Below are 7,722 nucleotides of genomic sequence, written 5' to 3' on the forward strand. Positions count from 1 at the left end.
CTGTCTTATTCAGTTTTGCATTATGTTATTGTTTTGACCATAAGTTTAAGTTTTGAAAACAGTATGTAAGTACATGCAAAATGTCCTGTACGTACAAAGATTTTTGGCAGTTGTGTCTGAGTGAGAAAATAATTCATGAAATTTGAGAGATGTAGTCATTGAATGCATTTTGTGCCAAAACAATGATAACTGATCCTCAGTTTAGCCCACATAGACTTCTGTTGTGCTCACTGTGTGAGGAGTTTTGCAAAAGTGACGTAAGTATTGAGAAATTTGTCCTAGCGGCTATAAAAAAAACTGTAATTTAACACTCAACAGTGTTGTATTTAACACTCAGAGGTGTGGACCCATATATAGACACTCTATAGTGTTAATTTAACACTGGAGATTTTGCTGTGTGCTTCCACAGCTAATTTAGAAACTTATTCTCATTCTCATGTTTGTGTGACCTGCTGCTCACCAAAAAGGATCATAAAAGCAGGAAGCTTACCACACAAGAAACAGATCTGTCATGGCTACTGAATGGACTCACGCGCAGACAGTTCTTTCTCAGAGAACAAAAGGAGATTTATTTACAACAGGGATCACCTCAGTGCTATATATATGTACAGTGAGTTGGGAGGGGGGTCCAGCGCTCCAAGGAGAGAAGGAGGGGGGAAATCCACACACACGCTTCCTCTTCCACACAGTCACCGCCACAGCTCCTCCGCACACTCGCTCCAAAACTCCACACACGCTGCCACACCCGGGCAGGTAGTGATGGGTCGTTCTGTATCGAGGCTTCGGAGCGTGTGTCGAGTAATGGAGGGGGCGTTTCCGCGAAGCGCGTATCGAGGCTGCAGTATACCTCGCATTTCCAAGTGTGAGCCTTTGCATGCATGACGGAGAGAAAAGGACGCATTGACAAGAGGTTCCTCAGCTCAGGGCACTGCTGAGCCACCTTGGTTAAATAGGGGGAAATATTTACAGGCCACATCGGAGCAAAGGAACGTAATATGTCCTGGGAAGCTAGCTGCCAACTTCCTCTGGAGAAAAAGAGGGTAAGCAAAGATCTCCCCTCGAAACATGTTCAATGCAGCTAAGAGGACTCCGTGGTGACAAACAGCTATTTCCACGCCCTCTTCATCCAACTTCCCAGTGGACTTTTTGGACGACTCCTTTGCTGCAGTCCAAGATGAAGATCCGCACAACCCTTTCCCTGGGACCTATACACCCAAAGATTTTAACATAAAAGACTCGGCATGATTAAGCCCTATCAGGGACAAACTTTTTAAAACAAATGCATAACAATTAGCTGAATTAGCCTTAAGTTACACGAGACCTCATATCTCCCCAGGACAGCACTGACAACACAAAATAAAAATCATGTTGTTGTTGTTGTTTTTTTTTTTTTTTAAATACACATGGTGACAAAATTAAGTACACATTAAGATAAAGTAAATAGTATTACGACAACACTAAGAGAAAAATAAAATAAATATCCACCCATCCATATATGTATACACACACACATCTTTCTACAAATCCATATTTGACTTATGTACACAATGCATAACGTACCTTGCATTAGACTGAAAGCGATAAAGCTTGCGGTTTCCATCAACTGAGACGGCAAGCATGTCTGGAGTGCAGGCAGGGCAGCTAAAGCATGGCTCCTTGCACATCCTGTCCACCTCAAACTTTACAGCACTCCACTCCAAGAAACTTTTACTGAAGGCATCAGCTGATATTCGGCCAGTCTTTTACATAGAGGACATACAACAGAATATTCAAGGACAGTCATCATAAACATTGATTTACACAATTTCCTTAAACTTGGCAAATTTAGAAACTCACCCTTCCAAAATGGCTGTTCGTTCATCCAGCACTTTGACAAATGCCTTAAGTGACATCCCTGGTGCAGCCTTCTTAATGTCATAGAAAGACTGAAAGACATCCATTGAAAACAGGGTGCAGAAATTTAAGGTGCCAGGCCAATATCCACTACCCAGGATGTCCTTAACTGAGGGGGACCACATTAGGCCACAGCTGGTGCAGCTCACCACTGGCAGTGCAAGGTTATAACGGCCTTTAGAAAGGATCAGGATAAATTCAGTCATGGCTCAAAGCATTCATTTTTTTCATGTTGTTTTCAAATCGGTCTGGTAAATCCAAATGACCTTTGACAGGTGCCCACATATACTGCGGGCCGAGGGTAATTCAAACCAAGATAGCAATGCACAATTTGCAATAAAACCTCCAAACACATCTATTGTGTATGTAGTGTGTGACAAAAGGGCAACTTACCATTTATGGTTACAAGAGCCACAATTGCGCCGCGTGAAACCTCAACGTTACCTGCTGGGCAGTCACACACATGTTCTGGCCTTTGCACAGGCAACAGCCGAACTAACATTAAAACACACAATATATATATATAAAAAGGAATTGGAAATTAACTGATACACAACAAATATACAATAACAGCACCCACTCATAGTACATAGCAAGAAATGCATAAGACTTAAAAACCGTACCTAAACTGTGATGAAGGCTGCAAAAACCCTCCTGTTACTGCCTCTCTGTTGTGCAGGACAAAGCGTGTGTGAACTGCAATATCACAGTCAGCACAAAGGAATGGGAGAGGCAGGCAGTCCAGACACCTCACAACTACTTGTTTGCCACACTGACACACACGGTGTGACTGTGGATCCAGAGTAGCTAACATATTATCTATAAGACAAGGCCTGGCCTCTTTCCACTTTTGCGAGGACACCATATTTCTGATCGCCCAGTGAGTAGCAGCTGACTCAGACGACGTCTCACAAGTCATGGCTGCGTCCTCTTCTCCATCCTCCAACAACTGAAGGAGCTCCTGACGAAGCACCTCAGTTCCATACACTAACAGAAAAAAAATAAAGGAAGAAACTCTTCCACAAAGTGAAAAACACTCTAGGCAGTATGTTTCTTAGGACTGCACAAAAGCCCTGCCTAACTCAACTATAACAACAAATATAAAAGTAAACAGAAATCACAACATATACAAGAAGGTAAAGTACCTTTTGTTGGGTTGACACTGGCAACATAACTAGGTTCTTCACGTGGACATTGATGCTGCTCTCTGGACACTGGGAGGAAAAAAAGAGATTGAAGAATATTTACTTACTGAAATTCTTTGGTGAAAACAAGTTGTGAGATAAAATCATTGGTTGTGTGAACACTGACCACGTGGCATGCAACTAGTACATCGACTGGTTGATGGTCTTTGAGGAATAAAATCTCCCTGTCTGTCTGTCACGTGTTTTCCAGCGCACTGGTCTTGGCTGAGGTTCACTCTGTGCATCATTCTACGCAATTAACAAGGAAAAAAGGGAACACCTAAAATACAGTCCATAAAGCAAAGATTATCAAACATCTTAAGTTAACCAACTTAATTTGACAAACTTATATATACACATATATAAAAAAAAATTTCAAATAATATAACGTTTACTCCGTACAAAATATTAGACAAGCGTGTTCCCTCTTTAACAACTGTTTCCACTAAAAATATTACCTGCATATCTTGAAGGAGTTCGTCAGCAGCCTGAAGCTCTTCCTCCAGCTCGGGATCCTCTGAATCGCTCATTTTCAAGCTAAAGAGGAAAGAGATTTTTGCAGAACTCTGTGACATAAACGCATAACTAATGCAACTCAAATGATTTTCAGTCTTGGCGCTCCAGTTAACGTTAGCAATTAACGTTAGCATCATCAGTTTATAAAAAGCTAGCAGAACTCTAATGCAAAAACTGCTTTACGCACCATGTGAGGGTATTTTGCAGCACACAAGTCCTTTAACGTTTGTAATAGATTTAATCCATCATCGTTGGATTAAATGGCTAATGCTGCAGTAGCCACGTGTAGTCGTTACCTAGCAAGCATGCTGACGGTAGCTGTAGTCATTTTTAAATGCATTAAACCGTTTCGAGATCAGTCACCTCTGTTTGTTTGAAGCTTTTATGAAAAACAAACTTTGAAACACACATCAAGATCCATCCATCCATCCACCCATCCATTCGCTTCCGCTTATCCTTTTCAGGGTCGCGGGGGGCGCTGGAGCCTATCCCAGCTGACATAGGGCGAAAGGCGGGATACACCCTGGACAGGTCGCCAGTCTGTCGCAGGGCTAACACATAGGGACAGACAACCATTCACACTCACATTCACACCTAGTGGCAATTTGGATTATCCAATTAACCTATCCCCACAAGCTGCATGTCTTTGGACGGTGGGAGGAAGCCGGAGTACCCAGAGGGAACCCACGCAAACACGGGGAGAACTTGCAAACTCCACACAGAAAGACCCCAGCCTGATGGTGGAATTGAACTCAGGACCTTCTTGCTGTGCGGCAACAGTGCTAACCACCGTGCTGCCCTATTACTTTAAATATGTATTTTTTACATACCTGCATTAGAATCAATCAGTTCCGCCTCATTTTCTTATTCTTATAAATGGGTCTCTCCATTCTCCCATCATCCTTTGCTTACACAGGTTGCATCTGATTGGTTGGAGCCGAGCACATCCAAAACTAACAGGAGTGGTGGATGAATCTATAAATGTGTTTTACGTGTGAAATGAAAATAATAAACCTAACAAAGGATTATGTACGTTAAATCTGAGCACTTTCAGCTCGTGAATCAGTTTGGAAAACACTGTGTGATGGCCACAACATGAAGCGATTTTATTGTTGCATTATCAGTGATACTTTCATGTGTTTTTGTTGAGAAATGTTAACGATGTCCATTAAAAGAAAGCATTAAATTAGGGAGAAAAACCCGTTCGCGGAGAGGGTCCCCGGTTCTCCAGTTAGATTGTGCTTCACAGCGTCATGTTTCGCTGTGACGGGATTATTATTGGAGTAAATGGATGGCTGGAGCCTCTGCTCGAAGCGTCTCTGATCGCGCGAGCGGGTTCATATTGGAATGAATTGACAACCCACAGCGTCACATAAAAACGTGGAAGGATACCTTTAGCGTCAGCATGAGAAGTTAAGGGACGCGACAAATCATCATTATTTTACGTGTCGGGAGTGAGAACGGGTTGCCATTTCACAAGCCTCGCACTTCCGGCCTTAGCGGTCTTTGAGTACGCGGCCCTTGAGGACTTTAAGGCTGCAGACCCTGAATTGGGATACAGCCCATATGTGATAGACAACAGGAAATTCGCATGATCTGAGCATGCGCAGAATGATCCACAGCGCTCCTTTGATCTTCTCAAACGATCACTGTGACGTCATATTCTTTGCCACTATAGTGGCAAAGAATATGACGTCACAGTGTCCATAGTCTATAAATAAGAGCTCGTTTAACACAGTTTACTTTGGAGCATTTTCAGAAACCAGGAACCTTTCAAAAAGCTAATACACCGTGACACTGTGCGGTCAATTTAAAAAAAAAATGGCAGAGGAAAGGTTAAATAATTTACGCTCTGTACCAAACATTGATCAGCCTTTTAACAGACTGAGTGGTACAATGCAGACGTTGATTACAAAGGCTCAGATAAAGGAAGAGGGTCACCTTAAGGCGATAAGGAGCCTTCGTGCTGAGGTGTGCGAGGTCCAAAGTAAGGTAGATAAACTCATGCAGGAGAACGCACAGCTTAGAAAAGACAATGCAGAACTCAAGGAAACTGTGGAGACCCATACTTGGTGGTGTAAAGTAGGCTTGGGTGTTGCCACAGTGGCCATTGTTGTTCCTGCAGCTTGCTGGGCCATCTCAAACCTCTTTGGCTGAGTGAATGTCCCGCTCTGTGGGGTCATGATTATTATCAGGGGTGCACATAAGTGGTCCGCATGCGCTGTCAAAATAAAAGACGCGCACCAGATAAGAATTTGCAATGCGTGTTTGCGTACATAAGATTTTCTGGAGGAGGAGTTTGTTTAGATCTCCTCAAGATCGCATGTGCACCTGCGGACCACTTATGTGCACCCCTGATAATAATCTGATCTTATAAAATTTTTATAAAACTTTATCTTATAAATACGCTGTGCTCTCCTTTATGTTTGATTTTATTTTGCCCCTCACCCCCCAACCAGTCATGGCAGAAGACCGCCCCTCCCTGAGCCTGGTTCTGCCAGAGGTTTCTTCCTGTTAAAAGGGAGTTTTTCCTCTCCACCGTTGCCAGAGTGCTTGCTCATAGGGGATCATTTGATTGTTGGGGCTGAATTTTTAGATTTCATTTAATTGGCTTGAACTGAAAAACCTAAAAAATTCAGGTGAGGGGTTCACATAGTGGAGAGCACTACATTTGTTAACTGCACTTTTATTTGTAGATTTTGTAGTTCTTCCTACTACAAAAACTACAAATGAAAACAAGGCAGTTAGCAGCAAATGAAAATAAATAAAACACATTTAAAATAATCTGCTACTGTTCTGTGTGTTTACTTCAATGAACATTTGTATGTTTTTGTGTTAGAAGATTATAGATTGTCCAAATATGTGAGAGTTTTTAAATCAGCACTGCATGAGATTAACTGTGACACAGACGGCTGTCGGCCTGGCGAGGGAGAGCTCCACTTCAGCCTCCAAACTGGAGCCAGTGTGTTACTCACAGAATCACAGATTTACTCACATTTACTGACAGTGGATTGTCTGATTGTTCTGTGGGGTCTTTGCAGTATTCAGCCCCTTCCGGTGACTGTTGTTGTGACTGCAGGTAACATTTGGACAAAAGTCTTATGACTCCATTTTTAGGGTTTAATTAGGTTAAATATTTAACGAGTCAATTCGAGAATTCAAGACATATTTATCACTAAAATGATAGGTGAGAGCAGACGGAGGGGGAGTACATGTTTGTTTCTTCTTTTTACATTTCAGAGAAAACTAATCGGTGTAAGATATAACAACAGACGTCACTCACACATCAGAGTCCTTTTACATATTTTAATAATGGAAAATCTCTATTTTCATTGTTTGTTAAGTGCACACACTGCATGAGGTCACATATTTATAAGCATTTTTGGTTTGTTCCACAGTTTTCAGGAACCTGTTCAGTGCATCCCAGATCATGTTCTGTTGCTCTCGAGTGTTCACACAGAGTACACATGCTTAACCTTGACCTTAACAATTAACAGCCTTGTCCCTGATGCTGAAATTTAAAAAAAAAAAAGTAAGTTTCATCAATGATATGGTGAAAAAAAATCTGAACTTTATCACCTTTTGATCTGAAAAGTTACTGGTAATATATAACCTAACTTCCCCAGAAGCTGGTAAAGAAGTTGGACTCACTAGGAATAAACACAGCCCACTGCTGTTCACCCTGCTAACACATGACTGATAGAATCCACACAAACTCTGTTCAGGTGACAAATCTTTTCTAGTTTATTTAGCGACTGCTGTGTCTTGTGCTTGTACAAAGACGTGTTCTGTGTTTGAACTGCCTAGGGTAGAGCAAGCTTTGTAAGTCAGTGCAGCCTCACTATGCTGCCCTCACGACACGTGACCATGTGAAGCTAGACAGCTAGCGAACAAAATAGAGGAGATCTTCCTTGGAGTTCTCGATTTGTTTTGTTTTGCTTTTTGTTGTTTTTTGTAAATGTGCATATGTTTCTATATAATGTTAAAGGATTAGTTTGGACCTTTAGAAGTCTGGTTCTGTAAAATAGTGCAGTGTCACCACGCATAATTTAGACTAGTCGCTTGACTGCAGAAACATGACTATGATCTCTTAGAAATTTATAGATATCTAAATTTTGATCATTTGGAG

The 7,722-nt window shown here is 41.7% G+C and overlaps 1 long non-coding RNA gene across 8 annotated transcripts; it reads right to left on the reverse strand.

Moving 5' to 3' along the window:
• Positions 1-534: 534 nt before the first annotated feature.
• LOC147324195 (uncharacterized) lies at positions 535-5,858 on the reverse strand. 8 transcript variants are annotated; one of them, XR_015130110.1, is made up of 8 exons: positions 4,424-5,448; positions 3,536-3,614; positions 3,205-3,326; positions 2,517-3,107; positions 2,287-2,388; positions 1,837-2,068; positions 1,561-1,739; positions 535-1,205 (listed from the first exon to the last, which is right to left on the reverse strand). It is a non-coding gene; the product is annotated as an uncharacterized LOC147324195 (long non-coding RNA). The 8 variants fall into 8 exon arrangements; XR_015130108.1 differs by having other exon boundaries at positions 3,781-5,448; XR_015130106.1 differs by having other exon boundaries at positions 536-1,205; positions 2,517-2,880; positions 3,039-3,107; positions 3,536-5,439.
• Between the last annotated feature and the right edge of the window lie 1,864 nt (positions 5,859-7,722).

The sequence above is a fragment of the Aulonocara sp. 'chitande type north' Nkhata Bay genome, linkage group LG7, assembly GCF_057382095.1.
Source record: "Aulonocara sp. 'chitande type north' Nkhata Bay isolate Kocher_YH1m ecotype deep benthic linkage group LG7, A_spYH_male_GT1.1, whole genome shotgun sequence".
Lineage (NCBI taxonomy): Eukaryota > Metazoa > Chordata > Actinopteri > Cichliformes > Cichlidae > Aulonocara > Aulonocara sp. 'chitande type north' Nkhata Bay.